The following is a 25515-nucleotide window of genomic DNA, read 5'->3' on the forward strand; positions in this document are numbered from 1 at the left end:
GGTGGGGGGTGAGTCAGTGCCCCGGGGGCCATTTGGCCCCTCCCCGCACCCACCACCAGCTTCCTGTGTCACATAAGAGACCTTTTATCACAGGAGCCTGAATGCACATCAAAGCCCTGTGTGCCCAGCACCCGGCCTCTGGTTCCTGGCCGCTCTAGGGTCCTTTTGAATCGGTGCCCGGTCACTGGCTTGCACGTTTCAGCCCCATCCCCGCACATCTGTCCCCAGCAGTGACCTGGGCTCATCCCCGTCATCACAAGGCAGCAGGAACAGGTCTGGTCTTGCCGTCTTGGGAGCTGCTGGAGCCTTGGGTGTGGCGTAAGCACACCGTGGGACGACGGGGAGCGGACGGTGGGCGGCCGTGCCACCTCTGCAGGCCACCAGCCACTCCTGCGGCTGAGCAGCTCTCCCGGGGCTGGGAGAGCTCTCCACGTGCCCCCAGCAGAGGCTGAGGAGGGAGGCTTGCTGGTGAGGGTGCACGCGATGGGGGCTGCGACGCCAGCCTCGTGGACAGGCTCTGCTCCGGCACGTGCTGGGGGGGGGTCACTGGGTCCCTTCCGTTCCCGCCCCAGGGCCCAGCAGCTGGGATTGCTGCCATGTAGACCCTGCCTGGTGGGGTTGTGTGCGCACGATGCCCAGCAGGGGACCCACATGGCCTGTATGTATTTCCTTGGCTACTCTATCCTCCACCTTCCCTGACTTCCCGCTGTGGTGCTGGGAGCGCTAATGACAACTTAGGTACCATGTCGTCACCACCTGGCCTGTCCAGGCCTTGCCCCCGGGGACCCCTCGCTCCTTGACTTGAGGGCCCAGGCCAGGGGGGCGCAGGCAGGGGAGACGTCTGGAGGGTCTGGGGGATCACTGCCAGAAGCCAGTACGAGAACAGAAGACGAGACGGGGGTGGGCCAGAGCAGCCTGGGGCTGACCGGGGGGCCTGGCTTTGCACCTCTGAGGAGTGCTGGGCCTGGCTTCCCACCCCCTCACGCTGACCTTCAGAAGGGGGCTGTGCAGCTGTGTCCCCAGGGCCCCTCTCCACCCTGCCACCTCCAGGGTGAGCCCAGCCACCCTTCCGAGGACACCCTCATCTCCCCAGGGGCAAACTCGAATGCTTCCAGCTTTTCCTTTTGCGCCTTCCTGGCCAGTCTGAGCCTGCCCTCCCTCCTCTGGGAACCCTGCCCTGCTCTGGTGGGCAAATGCGGGGTCTTCTCACCCTCCTCTGGGCCCACACAAGGGAGTGTCCCGAAGGGCCATCCTGGAGACCTCTACAAAGGCCCTTCCAGGGACTCAGGGCCCCCACAGCCCCACTCAGACTCCAGCTTCCTGCCATCGTGCAGCCTCCTGGCCCTCCCCCAGGTCTGGAGGGTCCCCTGCTCCTGAGAGGACAAGCCACGCCCACAAAAGCTTCATGTCCTTGCGCCTGTACTAATTCCACTGACCCTGGCGCTTCCTGGCAAGTGGCTTAAGGGTGAAGCCACGCTCTGGCCCAAGCAGGGGAGCTGCAGGGCCGGCCAGGGCCCGAGGAGCTTGCCCCTGCTGCCCTGCTGGTAGGTGCTGGCCTGTAGGGCTCCAGGCAGGGGGAGGGAGCCAGGCTCCGTCTGCCCCACCGGGATTGGCCGTAGCACCTGCCTCAGATTGTTTGAGGATTCAGTAAATTAATTCGTGTAAAGCATTGACAAGCGTGCGGCACAGAGCAGCTGTGGGCAAGTGTTAGCCATCTGACGTTTTGTGCTTTTTTTCAGCCTGCTGGTGCAGGCCGGAGGCCGGCCTCCACGCTTTGGGAGGATGTGGGCAGGTGGACGTGGAGTCAGAGACGCTGCCGCCGAGGGGGGGTCCTGGCCTTCTGAGCCTGTGACAGAGCCGGCCTGCCTTCCCTGGCCACAGCGGCCTTGTAGAGAGGAGAGCTGCGTCCGCCCGCAAGGAAACGCGACTGAGCAGTTTATTTAAAGGAAGTTATATTTTTGGAGAGGCCCTGAAAGTACACTCATCACTTGGGAGAAGAGAGGCAGTTTTATTGCAAACCCGTCAGAGACATGAGGTCCATTAGCGAGCGCTGCAGCCCATCGTGTTCTCCGGCGTCTGAGATGGAAGCAGCGTTACAATAGTCATTTGTGTCTCTTAAGCAGCCAACTATAAATAGTGGGACACACTGAGCTGGAAGCAGCGAGGAGCCTCGAAGGTGCTTGGAATAGCAATTAACTGGCACAGCGAGTCCCGGTGGAACCGAGTGTGGGAAGGGCAGGCAAGGGCCGGACCCCGGGGTCCTGCAGGACTCCAGCCCCCAGCCTGGCTGCTGCGGTGACCAACCCAGTAGGGACACTGCCCCTGACCCCCTTGTGCTCTCTAAACCGTCCTTGGCCTCGGGCCCCTTCGGAGTGGCCCCACCTCCGTGCCCTTCCCTGCCGCCCAGAGAGCCACCAGCCCTGTCCCAGAGCACAGCCCACCCCACCCGGTGGGAGCTCCACAGAGACCCCCCGTCCCAGTGTCATTCGTTCATTCACTTTGGCCGCGGGCGTGCAGCTGAGCCAGGGACTGGACAGGGCCGGGGGCGGCACCCAGGGGCGGTCGCCGTCCAGGTGGGGGGCTGCCCGCGGGCTCCGTGCTGCCCAGAGCAGACGCCCGGTGTCCGGCCGTGTCACCCACTCCGCCGCAAGGGGCCTCGGCTTCTGGCCGCCCTTGCCGTGTGAGCACCTGTCCCTCCGCCGCTCTGGCCCGCGGTCAGCCGGGGGAGCTCCCTGCAGCGGCCGCCGTGCGCACGCGTGTGTGCCTGGGGTGCCCTCGGCGACAGCTGGGGGGGGTCCGGGGAGACCTCCCGCTGCGGGGGTGCGGAGCCCTGGCCCGTCCTCCCGCCGACGCTTTGGGGCTCAGGCTGCTGTCATCCCTGAAAATACAACTGCCAGTTGTCTTGCCAGCAGAAAGGGGTTTATTTGGGAATAACAGGGAGCTGCAGCCCACAAGCAGCCGGCGGGGAAGCACCATGGACAAGTCGGGGACGGCGCGGAGGAGGCTCCTTTATAGAGGAAGAGGGCGGGGCTCTTGTAAACGGACCGTCCATTGGAGTAAACTGGGGGCTGGAAGCGTGCTGGCCTCTCATTGGCTGGGCTGGGCTGGCCTCTCATTGGCTGGGCTACCGCTGCCTTTTATTGTGAGCCATGACAGTCCTTCATTGGCTGGGCTGTGGCGTCTCTCATTGGCTGAGTGAGTCACGACAGTCTCTCATTGGCTGGGCTGTTGCCAGGGCAGAGGAAACCTTCCTTCTTTTGCTGGGCAGTGAAGTAGCTACAGCAGTATCCACCTGCAAGGTGTGTCTTTTGTCGTCGGTTCTGCAGGTGCAGACAGTGGTAGGAGGTGAGGGCGCCTTCCGTCGGCCTCCAGAGTCCATTCTAAGCGGGTTTCCCCTTAATGGTAGCGGTGCCCCGGAGCAGGGCCAGGGTCAGGGGGAGCTGAGTAAGAAGGGACGGCTAGGCGGGGGCCATGCCCTGGTTTCATTTAAAATTTTGATACTTTGTTCATTAGGGTTTTTTTGGCATCTGTTTGACTTCCTAAATATTGAGATAAAGCATTATTCATCTCAACTGCTGCGTTTTTGGTGCCACCTTAAATTTTTTGTTAAGATGAAGGCCTCCCCTGCCCCAAGAGGACCTGGGGCAGGCCCCGGCAATGCCCTTGGCATAGGGGGTGGGAGGGGCAGGAAGAGAGGACCCTGCAGCGGGGCCTCACCCCTGCAGACCCGGGAGCGCCTGGGCCGGCAGAGGGGGAGGCCTGCCGTCACCGATCCCCCTGGGGAGCGGCCAAGACTCCTGTCCTCAGATGCCTGTCCTGGCTTCAGTGCTAGGCTAACGAGTTTTATTGCCTAAGAAGTAAAAATAAAGCAAAACAAAAACCAAAGGACTGCCTCACCAGAGTCACGGGCAAAAAGAAGCAAAGATGAAGCCGGGAAACAGCAGGCAGACAACAGACTTTGCTTTTGTTTTTGTCTTTTCCTGCCTCAAGCTCATCTTTGATTGTCAAAAGCCAGGGAGGGTAAAGGGATCAGGGTGTGAGCTCAGACCCTAATGCGTGTGTGAGCATCAGGTGTGTACGTGTGTGCAAGTGTGAGCCTGAGCATGTGACCTTGGGGGTGTGTGTACACGTATGAGTAAGAGTGTGTGCTAGTGTGAGGGTGAGCCGGTGTGAGCACGAATGTGTGTGTGTGTGTGTGTGTGTGTGATACACAGCCAGCTGGACAAGTCTCCAAAGAACAAAACTGAATAAAAAAAAAAATCAGTCCTAAATATTATGTATCCTTACAAACATCCTTACAATGACGGAGTTATGGAGGCAGGAAGGGTGGGTGCTTGGTGGTTGGGGAGGGTGGCCCTGGGGTCGAGGGGGTGTGGCTGTGGGAGGCCGGGCCACCCCAAGGTCCACATCCTGTGTGTGACTCTGTATTACAGTTGTGCAAGCTGTTGCCATCGGGGGGGCCGGGTAAAGGATGTCTGTTATTTCTGATAAGGGCACGTGAACCTACTGTTTTCTCAAAATGAGAAGTTCATTTATTTTATTTTGGGGCGGAGGAGAGGCAGAGGCCGACAGAGAGTCTCAAGGAGATTCCATGCCCAGCATGGAGCCCAACATGGGGCTCGATCCCATGACCCTGAGATCATGACCTGAGCCGAAATCAAGAGTCGGACACTCAACAGACGGAGCCACCCAGGTGCCCCTCGAAATGAAGAGCGTAACAGTAAAGGACACCAGGCGGGCAGGACTGGGGCAGATGCCACTGGGTGCCCGGTGCTCTAGATCCTTCCTAGCGCCGGGGCCCAAAGGCTTCCCTGGGGCAGGCTCTCTGTCCTGCCCCATAACAGATGTCTTCTGGCCGGAGGCTGGGGGTGAGCCTGGGCCAGTGGCACCGCCTCCCTTTCCCCGGCTCTCGCCAGGACACCTGTCACCCCTCTGGAGTATCCCAGCATCGCTCGCGGTCTTCTGTGTGGCAGAACAGGGCACTCAGCAGAAAAGCCTCCCGTGCCCCTTCTGCCCCCGCAAGACGTCTGACAATACCCCGGATCTTTTAAGTTTAATGTCTTCTTTCCCTCGTTTTGCCGGTGTTTGGTGCCAACCTTAACTGGATATGGAGCAGGAGTGAGCGTGTGAGCTCGCGCAAGATGGGCTGCGGTGCGGAGGGAAAAGCGCCTCCCCTGGCTGATGACCCGACCCGGCCTGCCTTGGGGTCCCCGCCTGTGTGCTCACCTGGTGCGCACCAGGTCCAGACCACGGGGGACCGCGTGCCTCCAGGCTCGCCTTCCGAGACCGACCCAGCGTCACAAGGGCCGGCTCCAGAGCGAGATGCTCCGTGTTTGCACTTAGATTTAGCTGATGTGAGAAAGGGATGGAGCCAGACGCTCCCCGGGGACCGCGCGGCAGACGTCAAGCGCGACTTTCAGCCCCGCGTGGGCAGAATGAGAAACACCAGCAAAGCGAGTTCCCTCCTCCGAGGTCTCCTGGCGGCTCGGGGCTTAATCTGCTCATTTCTCCCCGTCTATTTTCTTCTATTTATAAGTTGCTGGCACCGTGTAATTTCATCTAGTTGCAGTCTCGGAGAGGAACGGGGAATTTGATTTTAACTGTCCTCTGGCCTGTCTGTCCCCCGCGTCGGGGGCCGAGCTCGGGCGGCGGAGCTTCCCCGGCCTGGCGCCTGCACTCTCCCGGGCACCGGGCAGGCTGCCTGGCTGTGCGCCCTGACTGCGTGCACGCGCGCGTGTGTGTGTGTGTTGAGAACGACGGGGTCGCACTGGGTGAGGAATGTCGGTTTTAGGCTGAGCAGTCCAGTGCTTGGCCCTGGGGTTTACCTGCCGTTTAGAGCTGGGCTTCCCAAACTTAAAGTCCCTTCATGTCACGAAATGGCTCCTGGAGCTCCAGCAGTCACGACCGTATTCCGGGCAGGAGCAGGGAGGCTGGAGGGGCCCGAGAGACAGGACGCCGTTCTCCACGGCCGCAGCCCTGTTTAAAGGCTTCTGGAAGCCTCCGCCCATCCCTTGGAACAGCTCGCAAGCCCCTCTCTGCAAGGCGAGCTGCGGGCCTCGCAGGGGCTGTGCCGGAGGGAGGGGGGACAGCGGGTGTTGGCCCGCGGGGTCCTCGGGCACCTGCCCAGGGAGGCTCCCCTGCCCCCGTTTGTTTTGTTCACAGCACTGAGCACAGTTTGTCACTATGAGTTTGGTCTGCGTCCCCATAAGAATGCCGGCTCCGACGGAGCCCCCGACCCCGGGGTCCACAGAGGGGTGCCGTGGGGGTGCCGTGCGGGGAGGGGTCTGCGCCTCCCCCGGCCCCGGTTCAGGCCACCGCGCGGGGATGAGCACAGGGCCCACGGACCCGCGCACCCTCCCAAGCTCAGCTTCCGCACAAACGCGTCTGGACTCGGTGGTCACAGCCCCGGAGGGGGAGGGGCTGGAGCCCAGGGGGGCCCATCACTCCTGAGCTGTCCAGGGCGGGGCCGGCGGAGGGTGCGTGGCCCCCAGCTCACGTGGTCTGCGTCCACCGCTTGGATCTGTCTTCAAATACGGAATTTAACTTCATATCTCAAATAAGGCACAAGGGGCTTTTGAATAATCAAATTTTGTTTATTGGGGGGAAGGACCCTGCTCCCCCATCCTCTTCTATTGCTAAGATTAATCACTTTTTTGAATTTTTTTAAGAGACTTTAAATGTTTTGCTTTAATCACCGGTCCTCTCCGTCGGAGCCCTGCCCTGGCCCAGACTGGGTGGGGGAGGCTGGGATGGGAGGGAGCCCCATCTTCAGGGCAGGGAGGGCGCTGCAGGGACGGGCCAGCAGGCAGGGGGTGGGGGTGGGGGGCAGGCAGCTGGCTGCTGCATGGGGCTGTTGGGTGGAACAGAGCCCGGGAGCCCCAGCATTTCCATCGCTGGTGACAGTCCTGGAAGCGGAGGGCCGAGGGGCCCGGCGCCCCAGCAGCCCACACGGGAGTGACCCGGATCTCCCAGCTAGGCCCCGTGGGCGGGGGCCCTGCTCCTGCTGCCGAGTGACCCCATGCTTCCGGTGTCAGAGAGCCCCGAATCTCGAATCCCCGCCGCCAAGCCTCCTCAGCTGAGTCCCTGGGGCCTGATCCCGCTGCAGTCAGAAACAGGGGAAGCGCGTGACCCAGCGGTGCTCCCTTCTGTGAGAAGCCGGGCTTCTAGAACCTTCCCTGGTTGTGCCCCCAGAGGAGCCGGGGGTGTCTGATGGCTGCGGGAGTCGCCATCCTGGGTCAGGCCAGCAGGGGCAGGAGCTGTCCCCTTCTCTCCCACAGCCCTGGTGCCCCCCTCCCCCGACTCCATCGTGGGTCAGACCAGCAGGGGCCCGAGCTGTCCCCTTCCCTCCCGCGGCCCTGGGGCTGCTCCCCGCTGAGTCCAGCCTGGACCTACCACCCGCGGGGGCTGGAGCAGATGCACTGCTCCCTGAGGCCTCGTGACTCTGTGTCTGTCCCCAGGTGACCTCGCCTCTGCTTCATCTGGGGCAGCGCCCTGGGATCGCTGGGAGGCCCGCGGAGCCTCCTGCTGGGGGTGCACCCACGTGTGAGCCCCGCAGAGCCCTTGGCCGTCCCTCCCCGTGAGGGTCTGTTCTGTCCTGGACCCTTTCCCAGTCCTGTCTTGAGACTTAGGACAAAACTGGCCCGTGGTTGAGTGGGGAGTGGCGTCTCAGGACTGCCCCCACCCCCTGCCACCAGCCTGTGCTCCTGGGGCCCCTCGCTCACTGCCCTCTGTCCTCTCCTGCGAGCACGCCGCCCGCCTGCCCGCCCGCCCCATCCCTGCCCAAGCCTCAGGCCCAGAGGGCTTTCCCTCTCCATCCGTGGTGCGCTTTCCGAAGGAACCCAAAATACCTGTTTCTAGAAGTGCTGGCATCCGAGAGCTGTAGATGAGTCACGTCTCAGCCAGTGTCTCCCTCCTTGGCGCCCACGCCACTGGGCCTATTTCTAGCTGCTGGGTAGCACGCGGTGTTCAGAAAACCCGGGTTGGCCAGACGGCGCATCTGCTGGTTCGCCCTGAGCTCAAGGTGGGCTGTGGGGCCCCGTCCCGGGAGGCAGAGTGGTCACCTGGCTGAGAGAGGAAGGGGGGGGTCTTCCGCTCCTTCATCCAATGGACACCACTTTTCTTACCCAGAAAGCGAAGATGAGAGATCCCCGGGTGGCTCAGCGGTCTAGCGCCTGCCTTCAGCCTGAGGCGTGACCCTGGGGATGCGGGATCGAGTCCCACGTCGGGCTCCCCTCATGGAGCCTGCTTCTCCCTCTGCCTGTGACTCTGCCTCTCTCTCGGTGTCTCTCATGAGTAAATAAATAACATCTTTAAAAAAAAAAAAAGAAAGCGAAGATGATGAGCTTATAGTGGTCTTGCGTGTCTTCAGGGCTGTCCTGGAGAGATTATTTTGGAGGTGACTCCGTACGCACAGCAGTCGCTCACTCACTCCTTGCCTCTGTGGAGGCTCCGGGGGCCTGCCCGGGGTGTGCGCCTCAGGGACCCGGCCCCAGGGTGGTCCCTCAGAGCCCAGCCCCTCGGGGGTGCCTCCGATCATCCCCCACCCCGCCCCGATGGTCCCTCCCCTGGCGCCCCGGGACAAGTCGCTGAGCCTCAGGATTCAAAAGCCACGAACAAGCTAGGAGTCCGTGACTAGGATCTGCTCCTCTCGGCGTCTCTGCACTTTTGGCCACTTGCCCCCCCTCCACCCCCACGCAGAGACCAGCTCTGGAGAAGTAGCCCCGAGTCTGTCCCTCTGCCCTGGAACCGAGAATGGAAGTTTCTGGCAAGCACTACCTCGTGGGCAGGAGGCCGCGTTGAGACCCATGGAAGGACCGCAGGTGCCGTGTGCTCCGTGGTTTCTCCTCCTCCCAAGGGAAGCGGGCAGGGGGCGCCTGTGCGGACGGCCGTCCCGGAGGAGGTGGCACCTACGCCGCTCCGGCCGCACACATGCTGCAGGCCTGTTGCACAAGTGAAGCCCAGTGAGCAAACTAATGGGCGATTTTGTAAAGATGCCCATTTTATGTTAAATCTAATATGTAATAGAATCAATTTTTCTTCTAAACTTATGGCTAGTTTTTACTCTCTGGCACCGCTTGCCCCCCACCCCCACTCTGGGTTTGTCCCCAGGCCTGCAAGCTTGTCCCTGGTCCCCACGGACAGCACGGACCATCCTTGGTTGCTCAGAGTCGCTGCCTTTGGGAAGCCGGTTTATTTATTTAAAAATTAATTATTAATAGGCAGACACTTCAAGAATGTGGTGTTTAGACAACAGATTTTCCAATTGAGAAACTTTTGGGGAGTCTTTTTTTTTAAAATATTTTATGTATTCATGAGAGACCCAGAGAGAGAGGCAGAGACACAGGCAGAGGGAGAAGCAGGCTCCCTGTGGGGACCCGATGCAGGACTCGATCCCAGGACCCCGGAATCACACCCTGGGCTGAAGGCAGACGCTCAACCACTGAGCCACCCAGGCGCCCCTTGGGAGAGGCTTTGATAGAAGAGAGCAGAAGGTCACTACTGGCCTTCTGTGGCTCCTGTGAGAGCTAACCACACATTGATCCTCAGGGTTTGGAGGTCAGGAGTCCTAACGTGGAGGCTTTGACGAGGCTGTTCTCTTGGCGGCTCCGGGAAGATCATTTCCTTGCCTTTTCCGACTGCCACATGCCCTCCTTGGCTGGCGACCCTCCTCCATCCTCACCGCCAGCAGCACAGCCCCATCCCTCCAACCTCCACTTTCGCCACCACACCTCCTCTGGCTCCGACCCTCCGCCTTCCCCTTTGTTTTTGTTTTTGTTTTGTTTTTTCATTTTTAAAAAAATATTTTAATTATTTATTATTTATCATGGGAGATACAGAGAGAGGCAGAGACCCAGGCAAAGGGAGAAGCAGGCTCCCTGCAGGGAGCCTGATGTGGGACTCGATCCCAGGTCCCCAGGGTCATGCCCTGAGCTGAAGGCAGATGCTCAACCACCAAGCCATCCGGAGGCCCCTCTGCTTCCCCCTCGAAAGGACATTGTGATTACCCCATGTCCACACAGCCCGTCCAGGACATCTCCGGACCCTTAAACTAATCCCGTCGCCCAAGTGCCCTCTGCCCTGTAGAGGGACAGATTCCCAGCTCCGGGGACCAGCACAAGGACCTCTCTGGGTGGCCATTACCCTCTTTACCGTGGGAACCAATGGGAGGCACAGTGACGCCCTCGAGTCTTGCTCTTCCGGGGTGAGGTGAATGCCAAGGGACTCTAACTGGTGGGATTATTTGGGTACCAAGATAAAAAGCTAGTTTTAAATAACCTGTTTTCCATTAACTGTGTTGCTGACCTACCCACGCTTGCTCACCTTATTCCATTTCTTCAGCCGAGTGAAAAAAAAAAACACTTGAAAACGAAAAAGCAATTTGTTCTCAAATCCTGGCCCTCAGTGAAGTGTTCTTGAGTTGCTCCAAATATAGGACAGACCCAACTCATGGCCCAGAAACTTATCTCTGTGGGTGCTGCTGCTTCCCCTTCGGTGGGCGTTCTGATCAGCCTTTTTGACAGAAATAGCAGCAACTCACCGCACAAGAGAGACATGGAAAGACCCCATGAAAATCAGTGGCGTGCCTGTTTTCTTCCCAAAGGGGAAGACTTCTTTTTTCTTTTTTCCTGAAGTGAAAAAAAAAATCACTCAGATTTTATTTTCCCATTCCAGAAGCTAAGAGTACATGCTAATTCCTCTTAGAAAATATGGGCCACTTAGCATATGATAAAATATATCCTGCTGGAAGGACTCTAAATTGGCTTAATTCTTTCAGAAGAGCATTTTGGCAGCATAAATTCAGAGCCCTAAAAAAAAAAAAAAAAAAAAAAAGAAAAGAAAAGAAAAAAATCCCTGTTCTGGGAAATGATCCTGCGGAAATTTACTCCAAATACCAAAAACACATCATGCATGACTCTGGTCTTCATGGCACTTCTCTGAGAGTAGAAAACTCACCATAAAGAGGGAAGGCTTGAGAAAACAATAGTGAACATATTGGATGGAATATTATGCAGTGAATCATAATTTTCCAAAGAACTACGGTAACCGGGGTGGGGGGGTGTGTCTTACTGTGGGTTCCCGCCACATCCACCTCGAGATATGGAGGTCCCTTTGGGGTGCGAGATGGGAAGGATGAAAGGGAGAAGAGAGTGCTTTCTCTCATGAGCAGGGAGCCAGGTGGGAACCCCGAGAGACTGTGCGGAACCCAAGGAACACCCTCAAAACGCTCCCACAAAGGATCAGGGCAGCAGAGCTCTGCAATGGATGGGAACTCCCGTGGCTTCATGTGCGTCTCACGCCAGCCCTGTGGCCGGAGCCACCCTCGGGCAGAGATGCAAGAAACAGGTGTTGGAGCTGCTTTTGGAGAAGCCTGAGGACGCGTGGGACAGGCACCAACGGGGTTTGCTACAACACGCCTCGGTCATTGATGCGAGGTGCACACTGTAGACGCAACGTCACATCAGCGATACAGTGAAAACACAGGAACTGTGCCTGGAAAAGGGACTGGAAGAAAGCACACCAAGAAGTTAGCAGCGATGCCCCCGGAGTGGTAGGCAGGACTGTGGAGTTCTTTTTTCTCCCCTGTTTATGACTTTGCTGCATTTTCCAGCTTTTTGCCATAAAACATTATGATTTTAGTAATGAATAAGCCACACACGTAAAAAAAATGATATAGTGAGAGAAATTAAAGAAAATCCAAATGATCAGAGAGATATATCATATTCAGTGTTTTGGAAGACTCAATATTATTAAAAACAACACAATTCTTCCCAAGTCAATCCAGTGATTTAGCAAAAAAAAATCCCAACCCAGTCCCAGAAGAGTTTCATGGGGGAAAATTGACAAACTGGCTCTAAAATCTGTATAGGGATGCAAAGGACCTAGGATAGCTAAAGCTATCTTGGCAAAAAAAAAAAAAAAAAATCGTTGGAGGACACATTACTGGATTTCAAGTACACTCTTAAACCGTGGCAATCGAGACAGTGTAGTATAGGCAAAGAACGTCAAATGCATCAATGGACGGGCAGAGTAGAGAGCCCAGAAACAGACCCCACTCGTGCTCTCATTCGATCTTCAGCAAAGGCACTAAAGCGATCTGATGGGGGGCAAGGGAGTCTTTTCTATAAGTCATTCTGAAACTAGGTCCCACATGGGGAATGACAACCCTTGATCCCTACCTCACGCCGTGCTCAGAAGGCAAATGGAGACCTGCACGTAAAAGCCAACACTGGAAACCTTCCAGAGGCAAAGGGGGAACATCTTCTCAACGTAACTCGAAAGTAACACCCCGAGAGCCATAACCAGGAGAGCAAACCTGATGTAGTGGACTCCCTGAACGTTCTGCTCCTCAACAGACATCATTAAGAAATAAACAGGCAAGGGACGACTGGGGGGCTCAGCAGTTTAGTGCCTCCCTTCAGCCCAGGGCGTGACCCCAGGGTCCCGGGATCGAGTTCCGCATCGGGCTCCCTGCAGGGAACCTGCTTCTCCCTCTGCCTGTGTCTCTGCCTCTCTCTCTCTGTGTCTCTCATGAATAAATAAGTAAAATCTTAAAAAAAAAAAAGAAATAAACAGGCAAGTGGCAGATTGGGAGGAAATATTGGTAAAGAACGTATCTGCACACACGAAGAACCACCTGGCTCGACAACAGGAAGACAGCTCAACTGATGGGGACAGACTCATCACAGAAGACCTGCGGGAGGCCACCAGGCACACGGGGCGGTCCCCTTCATTAGACACCAAAGAGGTGAGAGTGGAAGCCACAGCGGCACCCGCCAGCACACTCGCTGGGATGGCTACGATCACAGAGATGGTGCGCCCCGGCGGAGCACTGCCGAGGGGGCGTGTAAAGTGGCGCAACCCTTTGGCGAAGCATCTGGAAGTACCTGCACAAAGCCTCATCACCCGGCGACGGCTCCCTTAGGTTTTTACGGAGAGGAATGAAAAGACACGCTCGCAAGACACTTGTACGAGGATCCGTGCAGCCGCTTGGCTCGGGCCGCAGGAGCAGAGCCCCGGGCCCACAAGCGCTTGTTCCTTCTCCATTCTGGAGGCCGGGAGGCCCGAGCCTCCGCCAGGCCTCTGCAAGGGCCTCGTAGTGCCGACTGCTGGCGTCTCGCCTGGTGGACAGAGAGCAAGCTGGCTCTTCTGATGACTCACCTCCCGTTAACGTGATTAACACGTTTTCATTAACCAAACAACCACCACCAGACCCTGTAGGTTCCCAAAGACAAAAACCTGAATGAGACGCGCTGCGTCGTTTTCACGTTTTTGCCCATCTCTTTAGCCTCCGGTCCCATCGAGGACGGCCGGGCTCCCCACCTGCCTCGGCGTCCTGCCTCGTGTGTGTGTGTGTGTGGCTGCAGCGCGTGGGGCGGGTCCCCTCACTCGGATACGCAGTGGGAACAGGAGTGTCTTGAAAGCCTTTTGTGTTTCCCGTGGCAACGGTTAACATTGGCCATGTTGGCTTCGTGTGTTTCTATAAGGAAACTCACAGGAATTATCCAGTAACTGTAATAATGCAAGATCCAGTCGCTACCCCAGTGTCCCCTGCTGTGCTCGTGGGTCACATGGGTGCCCATTGGGGCCCGTGGCCCCCGCAGCGGCCTGGAGCCTCTGGCCCCCGAGTGGAGGAACAGCCCCATGTCCCCTCTGCCCTCTGTGCGCGATGGTTTGAGGTTTGGGATCTGCGTTTTGGATCTGCTGGGTTGATTCCTGGGGGACCCCGTGGCCGCTTCCTCCGTCTCCAGTGGCACCTGCAAGTGGGGTGTCCGGCTGAGCAGTGTCGCGAAGCAGTGTCACGGCGGGGAGTCCCGGGTCCTAACGCCGCACGGACGTCCTGGCTCGTCCCTGAACGATGGGCGGATGCAGCAAACGACAACCGTGCCGGTGCCCGTGACTGACGCAGAGTGAGCACGAGACTTTGCACACCATGACGGGGCTCTGTTGAAGTCCCGGGGGTCACCGTCGCTTCTCAGGACGCAGAACGGCCCCGGCGCCCCGGCCGAATCACCCACACGGTCAGCGGTCGTGCAGTGATGGCTGTCCTCCGTTCCCGAGCTGTTCCTGGTCACCAGGGAAAGGGCAGGAGGAAGAAGGATGGTCACTTACCTTTCCAGGCCAGTCTGCGCGGTGAGGCATCCATGTCGCCTCCCGGTGACAAGTGACACTTGCCTCCTCTCCTTCACTCTCTCGCTGGTGTCACCCTGGACTTGTGGGCTGTCACCTAGTCAGGATCGTGCGGTCGACATCACCCACTGCTCTTTTTTATGACCTGGGCTTGGCCACAGGGAGCCCCCACGGTGGCCCCACATCCCCTGCCAGGCCCGCCCCCCAGGAGCACCCCGTTCTCTGAGGACACGGCCCCAGCCCACTCTCCGCTGCCCCCCCAGAAGCCCTTCTCGGGCTCCCCTGCCCCCTTTTGCCCCCGCGCGGGGCTGGGCCTGCGGGGGCGCAGCCCTTCCTGCCGAGGTCCCACACTCTGCCTCCCTCTCGCCAGCCTTGCAGGCACAGAAACCTCACGGCACCCCCTGGGCTCATGTGCTTTTGTTTTCTTTTTTTTAAAGATAGATTGATTGATTGATTGATTGATTGATGACAGACACACAGAGAGAGAGAGACAGGCAGAGGGAGAAGCAGGCTCCAGCAGGGATCCTGACGGGGGACTCCGGACTCCGTCCCCGGGTCTCCAGGATCAGGACCTGGGCCGAAAGCTGCGCTAAACCGCTGGGCCACCTGGGCTGCCCACGTGCTTTTGTTTTTAAGGCTTTTTTCCAAGTGTGCCGTGTGACCTGGCTCCCGGGGCCCCGGAAGCTGAGCCACAGGCTGCCAACGTGGTGTGATCTTTGGGACTTTTGGAACTACTCTGGATTTTGCTATTGGCACTCGAGATAAAACACCAGATTCTTCTGTTTCCCGTGCCCTCCGCTCCCACACGCCACCCATCAGCAGGCCGAACCAGCCCTGGCTTGCCCTCCCCGGCCCAGGCCCACACCGACCCCTGTCCCTCCCTGGACCCTCCTGAACAGTTCTGTGGCTTTGGAGAGGAGGGTGAGGGCCACGTGTCCCTGGGTCTCCTCCACCAGCAGGGCAGCCGCTGGCTGTGAGGGCAGGTGTGGCCCATGGTGTGAAGCCGGTAGTGGTTTCCAGGGAGTTCCTGAAGTGGGGACATCCCGAGGTTGCAGAGGGTGTGCTCAAGAGCCATCCCTGCCCCCTGGCTCGGGTCTGACCCGTGCAAGCTGACAGCCACACCACTCAGGGTCGGAGGGACCCTGTGAAACATGGCCAGCCCAGGTCAGCCTTCCAGGGACTTCTGAGCCACTCGGAGGGGAGTTCATCCTCCCCCTCCACCCCAGCGGCCCTGGGCAGCCACCGTCCACCTTCCCGCCCTGCTCATGCTTTTCTTAGCTTTCCAGCATAACTGTTTCCCTGTTTGCCTAAGGATGTCAGATCACAGGTCGCTTTACAAAATGTTGTGGCATTTTCTCAGAGGATTTTTTTTTTAAGATTTTATTTATTTATGCCTGAGAGACACGGAGAGAGAGGCAGAGACACAGGCAGAGGGAGAAGCAGGTTCCCTGCGGGGAGCCCGATGCAGAACTCCATTCCAGGACCCTGGGGTCACACCCTGGGCTGAAGGCAGATGCTCAACCGCTGAGCCACCCAGGCGCCCCTTCTCAGAGGATTAAACAGAGTTTCCATATGGCCCTGCGGTCCTGCTCCTGGGTATGTGCCCGAGGAACCAAAAGCAGGGACTCAACTAAATGCCTGTTCGCAGGTGTTCCTCGCAGCCCTGTCCACCGTGGCCAGAGGAGCGTTCACCGATGGCGAAGGGATAGACACGATGTGGGCATCCACACGAGGACTGGAACATTGCTCCGCCATAGAAAGGACCGAGGTACGGACACACACTATAACATGGACTGGCCCCGAGCCCATGATGCTCAGCGAAAGAAGGACCATGTCGTAGGATTCCATTGACATGAGCCACCCAGAACGGGTACATCCAGAAACAGAAGGCAGGTTGGAGGTCATGGGGGGCAGAGGGACTGCTACTGTGTAGGAGTGTGACCTGGAGGGATGGAGGTGGTGGTGGTTGTACAACGCGGCATGGGGGCTGCATGCAACTGACCATTCAGTTTATTTATTTACTTATTTTAAAAGATTTGAGTTATTTATTTGAGAGAGAGAGAGAGAGAGAGAGAGCACGCGCAAGCACCTAAGCAGGGGGAGGAGCAGAGGGAGAGAGAGAAGCAGACGCCCGCTGAGCAGGGAACCCAATGCAGGGACTCAATCCCAGGACCCCGGGATCACGACCTGAGCCAAAGGCAGACACTTCACCAGATGAGCCCCCAGGCACCCTGATCATTCAGTTTAAAATGATTCATTTCGTGTTGTGTGAATTGCCTCCTGATAAATTATTTTTTAAATGTGTCTGTGTGTATGTGTGCACGTGCGTGTGCACATGGGTGTGCATCCTTCCTTGGGAGATGTGGATGAGGGGTCAGCCCTGGGCTGTTGGGCCATCTCACGGGGTGCTGCGCCAGCCTTCTCTGTCACTCAGCCAGTGGTCCCGTGGGCCTCCGGAGGTGGGCCACAGTGTGTGTCCCTGGGGCAGAGCGGGGCCACAGAGAGTCCCCAGTATAGCCAGACCCCCGAGGCTGCTCCAGGCCATGCTAGCACTCTGGGACAGCAGGCCTGGAGAGCACATCCCTCACACTTAGCTGACCCCCACATCTCCTTTGGTGTCTCCGTGGGCACCCATGTCCGCCAACCCCCAATGCTGGCCTCGCTGAGTGTCTCCCCTGCTCCAGAGCATAGTGTGCCTGCCTCGTCCCCACAGACCTGCCTCCACGCCACAGACAGCAGTAACCCCAGAGGCAGCCGCCAAGAGGTCCAGGGACCGGACTGCACGCGGGAGGCTCCTTGCTCAGGGAACAACTCTCTCGAGCCTTAGATATCTCTCCTGACCCCTCTGCACATGGTGGCGCGGGGACGAGGTGCTGTCACAGAGCTCACCATGCTCTGGCTGAGACCTGGGGACCATGCCCACCTCTCTAGTGGGAAGGTGATGCAGATAGCCTCAGGAAAGTAGGTTGTGTTCTGAGAAAGACCGTTTCCCACGCACAGATCCAGCTGGTCTTGTCCAGCAACATGCCATTTCCATGCCTTTGCTCCCCCTCCTGTCACATGTGGCAGCTTGTGTCAGGCCTTCATTCCTTTCACGGTGGAGAGCAGTGCTCCCCTGTACGTGTGCCGGACTTCGTTATCCGTTCGTCAGATTGGAGGCGTTTGACCTGTTTCTACTTTTTGGCTGTTAGCAATAGGGCGGCCAAGAACATTCATGCACAAATATTTTGTGAACGTGTGTTCATTTCCTTTGGGTATATACCCAGGAGTGGAATTGGGTCAGATGGTAACTCTGCTCTTGACCTTTTGAGAAATTGCCAATCTGTTTCCCAAAGTGGTTGTACCATTTTATGGTCACAGCAGCAATGAATGAGAGAGTTCTGCTTGTTTTCTCCGTCCTTACCAACGCTTGTTCGTGCCTTGTCTTTTTCATTATAACCATCCTAGTGGGTGTGAAACGAATCTCATTATGGTTTTGATTTGCGTTTCCCTTCTGACTAATGATGTTGAACATATTTTCATGTGATTCTTGGCCATTTGTAGGTCTCCTTTGGAAAATGTGTATTTGTGTCCTTTGCCCATTTTTAATGGGGTTGTCATTTTATCGTTGACTTGTATGTCCTGGATACAAGTCCCTTACCAGACGTGTGACTTGCAAATATTTTCTCTCACTCTATGAGTTGTTTTTTGGACTTTTTGATGGTGTCCCCTGAAGGACAAAAGTTTTTAATGAAGTCCAATTAATTTTTGTCTTTGATTGCTTGTGCTTTTGGTGTCATATCTGAAAAAACATTGTGTAATCCAAAGTCATGAAGATTTGTAGTTATGTTTCCTTTTTAAAGTTTTATAATTGTAACTTTTATAGTTAGGTCTCAGGTCCCCATTGAGTAAAGTTTTGTGTATGGTGTGAGGCGGGGATCTAACTTTTTATCCTTTTGCATGTGGATATTAAGTTGTCTCAGCACCATTTGTTGAAAAGACTATTCTAATTGAATGGACTTGGAACCCTTTTTGAAAATCAATTGGCCATAAATGTAAGAGTTTATTTCTGGACTTTCAATTCTATTCTTTTGGTTTATCTATATATCCTTATGCCCAAATATACCATTTTGTTTATTGTAGCTTAGAGTAAGTTTGAAACCAGGGAGTACGAATTTCCCAACTTTGTTTTCTTTTTCAAGATTGTGTGGCTATTCTGGGTCCTTTGTATTTCCATGCAATTTTAGGATCAGCTTGTTAATTTATGCAAAAAAAAAAAAAGACAATTGAGATTCTGATAGAGATTGAGTTAATCTGTAGATCAATTTGGGGAGTATTGTCATCTTAATGATATTAAGTCTTTTGATCCACAAACATGGAAATCTTTCCACTTATTTAGATCTTCTTTAATTTCTTTCACTTATAGAATGAAAAAAATGTTGTAGTTTTCAGTGTGTAGATCTTGCACATCTTGTGTTAAATTTATTCCTATTTTATTACTTTTCTATTATAAATGGAACTATACCCTTAATTCTGTTTTCTGGTTCTTCATTACTAGTGCTTACACATACGATTGATTTTTGTATATTGAGCTGGTATCTTGCAACTCTGCTGAACTTGTTTATTAGTTATCATAATGTATTTGTGGATTTCTTAGGATTTTCAATATAGAAGATCATATCATCTGCAAATAAGTGCATTTTTTGAGGGGAAGGTGGAGGGTCAGAGGGAGAGGGAGAAAGACAATCTCAAGCAGGTGCCACACCTAGCATGGAGCACAACACGGGGCTCGATCTCATGACCCTGAGATCATGATCTGAGCTGAAATCAAGAGTCAGATGCTTAACCAACTGAACCACCCAGGTGCCCTCAAATAAGTGATTTTTATTTTTTTTCTTACCTAATTGCCCTGGCTAGAATCTCTTGTTTAGTGCTGAATGGAATTGGTGAGCAGGGACATCCTTGTCCTATTCCTGATATTAAGGATAAAGCAGTCAGTCTTTCATCATTAAATATGATTTTGGCTGTGTTTTCACAGATGTCCATTGTCATATTGAGGAAGTTCTATTCCTGGCTCCTTAGAGTTTTCATCATGAAAGTGTTAAATTTAGCCAAATGCTTTTTCTCCATCTACTGAGCAGATCATATTTTCTATTAATATGATGTCTTACACTGATTGATTTTCATATTTTGAACTGAGCATGCATTCCTGAAATAAAACCACTTGGTCATGGTATAGAATTCTTTTTATATATTGCTGGATTTGGTGCACTAGTATTTTGTGAGGATTTTTCTGTATATATTTGTAGGGGATATTAGTCTATAGTTTTCTTTGATTGTCATATCTGCCTGGTTTGGTATCAGGGTACAACTGGCTTCATAGAATGAGCTGGGAAGTGTTGACTTCTCTTCTATTTTTTGGAAGAAGTTATAAAGGATTGGTGTTCATTTTTCCTTAAATATTTGATAGAAATTAGCAGTGTAGTAATCTTGGCCTGACTTTTGTGTGTGTGTGTGTCAGGGGGGGTAATTTTTAAAAAGTAACCAGTTCAATATCTTTACTTGTTATAGGGCTCCTGAGATTTTCTTTCTTCTTGAGTCAGTTTTGGTAGTTTGTCTGTTTAAGAATTTGTTCATTTCATCTAGATTATTTAACTCTTTGGTATACAATTGCTCATAGTTTTCTTATAAACCTTTTAATTTCTATAAGGTCAGTAGGAATGTCTCCTCTTTCTATTCTAGTAATTTGAGTCTTCTGTGTGTGTGTGTGTGTGTGTGTGTGTGTGTGTGTTAGTCAATCTAACAAAATTTATCTATTCTGTTGATCTTTTAAGGGACTAGCTTTTGGTTTCTTTTTTTTAATTTTTGGTTTCACAGATTTTCTATATTATTTTACTATTCTCTAATTTCACTTACTTCTCTTGTCATTTATTATTTCCTTCCTTTTACTTGCTTTGGGGTAGTTTTCTCTTTTATGTCTTGTTTCTTTTTTTAAGATTTTATTTATTTACTCATGAGAGACACACAGAGAGAGAGAAGCAGAGACAGGCAGAGGGAGAGACAGTCTCCATGCAGGGAGATCCCAGGTCTCCAGGATCATGCCCTGGACTGAAGTTGGCGCTAAACCGCTGAGCCACCCAGGCTTCCCTGTCTTGTTTCTTAAGATGGAAGTTTAGGTTACTGATTTGAGATCTTTCTTTTCTAATATAGGTATTTACAGACATATATTCCCCTCCAACCACTACTTCACTGCATCTCCTACATTTTGGTATGTTGTGTCTTCATTTTCACTTATCTTGAAGTATCTTCTCATTTATCTTGTGATTTCTTTCAACCATTGATGATTTAGGAGTCGGTTGTTTAATTTTCACATATTTGTGAGTTTCTCAAATTTCTTTCTATTAATGATTTCTAATTTCTGGATTCTCAGGAGAATATGAAGATGTTTCAGGGCTCCCTGTGGACATCTTATTCCTCAGCTTTTCCCTTTAAGCTTTTGGTCAACTTGTTCACCTCAATTGAGGTAATACCGCTTCAGACAGCTGTGATATTAAACAATTGCCACTGATTGTTTTCAACAATCACCCTAGGGAAAAAGCTGTTCACAAGAAGTGAGGATTGAGTCAGGTCAAATAAAGATAAGCCTTGCTTGTCTTTATTTCTGGGTTTCCAGGGAACTACCATATAGGCCAAATAATGATAATTATCAGGAGATGGGGCTCTTGCAAACCCCCAAAATATTATCACTCCTCCAGTGGATGTTAGGCTGCTGGTTTTTATGATTCCTGGGATTATGAAGCTGTTGATTTTCAGGACCACTTCAGGGATGAAGAGGTGGTTGGGAATGGGGCAAGCTAAAATGACCTCAAAGCTCATTGTTCTTTCTGAGATATAGCTGTTTTCCTTGAATTTCTTGAGTTGCAAACCTTTGGTTAAATTCTAAAAATTTGAATAGTAATTTTAATAAATTTTGCCATTGTTCTCATTGCTTTTATGGAAAAACAGATTTTTGGAGTTCCTTATCCTATATTCTGAAAGTGTCTACTTCTGAAGCTTTTTCTTTTTTTTTTTTAAAATTTTTATTTATTTATGATAGTCACACACAGAGAGAGAGAGAGAGGCAGAGACACAGGCAGAGGGAGAAGCAGGCTCCATGCACCGGGAGCCCGACGTGGGATTCGATCCTGGGTCTCCAGGATCACGCCCTGGGCCAAAGGCAGGCACTAAACCGCTGCGCCACCCAGGGATCCCCTCTTTTTAAACATCAAATACAGTATAAAATTCTGTCTGAAATAGTCTCTCTCTTTCTAATTTTGATGCATGGCTGGCACTCCCTGTCACTAGTCCAGCTCTGGTGGGGTGCTAAGCCCTCAGATCTATGTGACCAACAATGGTCAGTCTGTTGGGTTTGGGGATTAGGCACCTTGGAAAGAAAATGATTCATGGGCAGACCATGTATCTAGAGGCTATAGGTTCTTCTGGCACCTCTTGGCCATGTCATCGCAGCTGGTGGACAGAGGTCATAGGGGAGCCCACAAGAATGTAGTTGGTCCAGGATCTAATAGCATGAGTTAGAAAAAACATGGGAATGGAACAAAAAAATCTGAGCTGAGCAGGAAGTTTCTTTTCCAGACGTGATATCTAGAGCTGGCCGTGGTGCTGAAGACCAGGCTCCGGGTGGGGAAGGCCATGGAGAACAGCAGAGTGTAGTGACATCAGCCACGGACCACAGTGGGCCAGGCCAGACCAGGGGAAGGAGAAGGCATTTTTAATGTTTTCAGTCCTGAGGAAGCAGTCAATTGATGGGAGCCTTGTCTTCGTACCTCCTGCTGACATCCTAGTATATTTTACATATTTACTTATATCACAGGCGCTGGCACTAAATCTCACTACAGGAAAACTCACAAGCTAAGAAACAATTACATTTAATAGCAGCTGTCTGAAGCAGGTACTGTTCACAGCTGCTTCTTTCAGATAAGGACAAAAATTAGACTTTGGATTTAAATAGCACCTTCCCAGCTTCCCTTCATGGCGCGCAGAGCATCACATGGAATTAACTAAACTAGTTAGACTTTTCTGAGTTACACAGTAACTTGGGGAACAGCTCAGAAGCACCCCCGTGTTCCTGACACCTGATTTACCAAGCCTGCCGAATTATAAAGAATAGAAAAAAAAGGGAGGGTGAAGCTTAAAGCAGCTGTAAATTCTATTTTGTCATACAGAATCATTTCTGCTGTGCCCTGGAGCCCCAGGCGGTGGTCTGCAGACCCCTTGCCCACTCCAGGAATTAACCTCTTGTGTGGGGTCGCCCAGGACTGGGAGCAATGCCTTTCCTTAGTCCTGTCCCTGGGCCCACTGGGAGGGGGCCAGGCTGGGACTTTGACCTGGGACCTGGACCACAGTGGAGGCAGAGATGAATGTCACTGTGTCTCTGAGGAGCAGGGATTTTAATGCTGCGGCTTCAATCATTAAAATACGCTCCAACTTTTTAAAGATGGCTTTATTGGGCTCCTAGGTGGCTCAGTTGGTGAAGCATCTGCCTTTGGCTCAGGTCATGATCTCGGTCAGGGTCATGGGATCAAGCCACATGTCAGGCTCCCTGCTCAGCAGGGAGTCTGCTTCTCCCTTCTTTCTCAAATAAATAAAGTGAAATCTTAAAAAATAATTTAAAAATAAAGATGGCTTTATTGGCATATAATTCACATCCCATATGATCGTCAGTTTGATGTATATAATTCAAGGGGTTTCTACATATTCACAGATGTGTCTAAACATCCCCCTACTCAATTTTAGAACATTTTCATCGTCCACAAAACAAGCCGCTTCTGTGGACAACAAGGTGACATTTTCAGCATCAGACTCATGTTTAAAAGGTTTACATGTATAAAGATCCTGTATTTTTTCATACTCCTGAAAAATACCCTCATATTTGGAGGCAGTAAAGGACCAAATTAACTGAGTGAACAAGGGGACATAAAGGGGGAGATTTTTCAAAGAGTAAGAAAAGAAACCTCATACCTTTCAGCTATCGGCCTTCTTATCCTTCCAGCCCCAACCCGCACCCCCCTCCCAGGAAACCCCCCAACCCACTTTCTGTTTCTATGGATGCACCTGTTCTGGATGCCTGATGTAAATGGAGTCACGCAGCATGTGCTTCCCGCAGTTAGTGGCCTGCAACCTGTCATGTGGGAAAGGAGTACTAGTGACGGGACTGACTTAGGGGAGCCTCACCCTGGGGGGCGCTTCTTCAGTATTTAACCCTGACCACTCTGCTGCTCAGAAGCTTCCAGCAGCTCCTGGCTCACTCGGTGTAAAGGCCAGAGGCTCTTCCCAACCCCCGAGGCCTTGCACGCCTGCAACCTTGCCCGGACCAGCCACGCTGGCCTCCTGGCTGCTCCCCGAACTCACCAGGGGCGCATCCCCCTCCCCAGTTCACACACCTCTCTGGAAAGCTTGTCACCATCTGACGTTCTAGGTGTTTTACGTATGTCTCTATTTGTCGGCTGACTCTCCTTCCCAGGAGAGAGTCAGCTCCACCTGCAGGGGCTCTGGCCCTGTCACTCTTTGCTCACTGCCATGGCCTGGGTGCCATGCTGTAGACACTCACCTGGCCTTTGTTGAGTGACTCAATTAAGCCAAAGGTCTTTAGACAGCCGTGTTTGGCCCTGGAAAAGTTAGTCCTGACCATGGCTGTCACCTTCTCCTCCTACCCACATCCCTACCACTTGCCCACGTCCTTCTCAGTCCCGTAGCCAATAGGTTACATAGAAAAAGCAGCGTGGAGGGTTCTTGCGAGTGTCCTATCTGGGAATGCTGCCTTCCTCACATGAAGCCGTCTTTAGTAGAGAGGCTGCTCGACCTTTCTCTTATGCGCCGCTTCCCTGGGTGGGCACAGTGGACACACTCTTGTACTGACTAGTCAGTCTTTGCTGCAGATTTCTGCAAAAAAAAATGTTTCATTTTTTACAGAAATGGCTGATATTGGCTGTGTTGTATGGACTTGGGATTCAGCTCCATTCCACATGTGTTATTCCAGACCCAGGTTGAGGAGCAGTGACCCCCCCCCCACCCCCGGGCACCTCCTCACCATGCGGGGAGGAGACTCGGCTGCCTCGGCTCGGAACCTGCCTCCCTGGTACTTCTCCCCACTTTCCATCGACAGGTTTCGGGGCCAAGCCCAGACCCACAGGGTAGGGGAATTCATTCTGTCTGCAGCGAGGCCCTAGCAAGGCCAGGATGGGGGTCTAGGGACGAATGGCACAACCTGGCCACATAGGCCTCAGGGATGAAAAGGGACAGACTGTCCTGTGGAGTGTGTGGAAGGTCAGGGCAGCTGGCAGTGCTCCGAGCGTCCGGAGTGGACAGAAAGGCCAAAGGGAATTGCAGCCAGGTGTTTCATTCCCTCTTACCAACTGACTCCTGGTGGACCCGACTTCAAACCCGCTGGCATAGGCCTGGACCTTGGCACCCTCGCTGCCCGTGGGGAAGCAAAATGCCCAGGACAAGCCAGGGGCCCAGCGGGTCAGGAGGAGCAACTGGGCCGAGACCAGGTGCCTCAGCCTGGCAGTGCTGGGGCTTCTCCTGGGCCTTGAATCAAGTGAGGGTCCGAGAAAGCCATCTGGGGCCGGAGTGACGGACTGACGGTGCCAAGTGTCTGGGCAGGTCCCTTGCGGAGCTCTTCATATGCGTCAACTTGTTTTCTCCTCCCAACCCGCTGGGGCAGGTGCTGCTTTGTCCCATTCTACAGGGGAGGGCACCGAGTTCTAGGCCGGGGCCCACATAGAGTGCCATGCCCCAGCCCGCCGGGCCCTGGAGCGTGGTCCCTAACCTCGGGCGATCCCCGCAGCATGCACAGCTGGTGCCCAGTGTGGTCAGCTCCCATAGCCTCTCAGAGCCGCTTCCTGCTTCCGGGAAAGGGACTCTTGCCTCGGGCTAGACCGGATCCCCTCCTGCTCCAGGGGGACACAGGCTAGCGGTGGCACGTTTGGCTGCCTTGTGGACTGAGGTAACAGATGAGATAAACAGGGCGGGCTGTGCTGACCTGGCCCTGGGCAGGGGTCATGGCGACTGCCTCCGCTGGCCTGCTGCCTGTCCCCTGTGGCTGAAGACGGGCAGGTGCTATGGGTGCGGGGCTGGCACGGGGGCATTAGCAACGGCTCTGACCCATCCTCCTCATTGACTCCAGCTGATGGACTAGATTTAGGGCTTAGGGTGTCAGGTGGCCACCCCTGGTGAAGAGAAGCAGATAGAGGCTTGGAGCCCAAGCCCTGTGGTTTAGACCAGCGGCTCAGCCCCGCACAGGGAGCCCTGCAGCGCCCCGGACGCAGGGGGCAGGCTGCTCCAGGGCCCTTGGGGCTTCCCCCCTCATCCTGGCTTCGGGGCACCCAGGACAGCAGCTTGAAGGCGCTT

General features: G+C 54.0%; 2 long non-coding RNA genes across 6 annotated transcripts; one reads left to right on the forward strand and one right to left on the reverse strand.

Annotated features, from left to right (window-relative positions):
• Window positions 1–3097: 3097 nt before the first annotated feature.
• LOC119867085 lies at window positions 3098–24933 on the forward strand. Of its 3 annotated transcripts, none has more exons than XR_005382461.1 (3): window positions 3098–3345; window positions 15776–15895; window positions 24076–24933. It is a non-coding gene; the product is annotated as an uncharacterized LOC119867085 (long non-coding RNA). The 3 variants fall into 3 exon arrangements; XR_005382460.1 differs by lacking the exon at window positions 24076–24933 and adding an exon at window positions 21203–21257; XR_005382462.1 differs by lacking the exon at window positions 24076–24933 and adding an exon at window positions 21203–21257 and having other exon boundaries at window positions 3103–3299.
• On the reverse strand, window positions 6606–13210 carry LOC102157277. Of its 3 annotated transcripts, none has more exons than XR_005382458.1 (4): window positions 12885–13210; window positions 8776–8939; window positions 7848–8307; window positions 6606–7099 (listed from the first exon to the last, which is right to left on the reverse strand). It is a non-coding gene; the product is annotated as an uncharacterized LOC102157277 (long non-coding RNA). The 3 variants fall into 3 exon arrangements; XR_005382459.1 differs by lacking the exon at window positions 12885–13210 and adding an exon at window positions 10150–10212; XR_005382457.1 differs by lacking the exon at window positions 12885–13210 and adding an exon at window positions 9149–9196.
• Window positions 24934–25515: the final 582 nt, after the last annotated feature.

This window comes from Canis lupus, chromosome 31 (assembly GCF_011100685.1).
Source record: "Canis lupus familiaris isolate Mischka breed German Shepherd chromosome 31, alternate assembly UU_Cfam_GSD_1.0, whole genome shotgun sequence".
Classification (NCBI taxonomy): domain Eukaryota; kingdom Metazoa; phylum Chordata; class Mammalia; order Carnivora; family Canidae; genus Canis; species Canis lupus.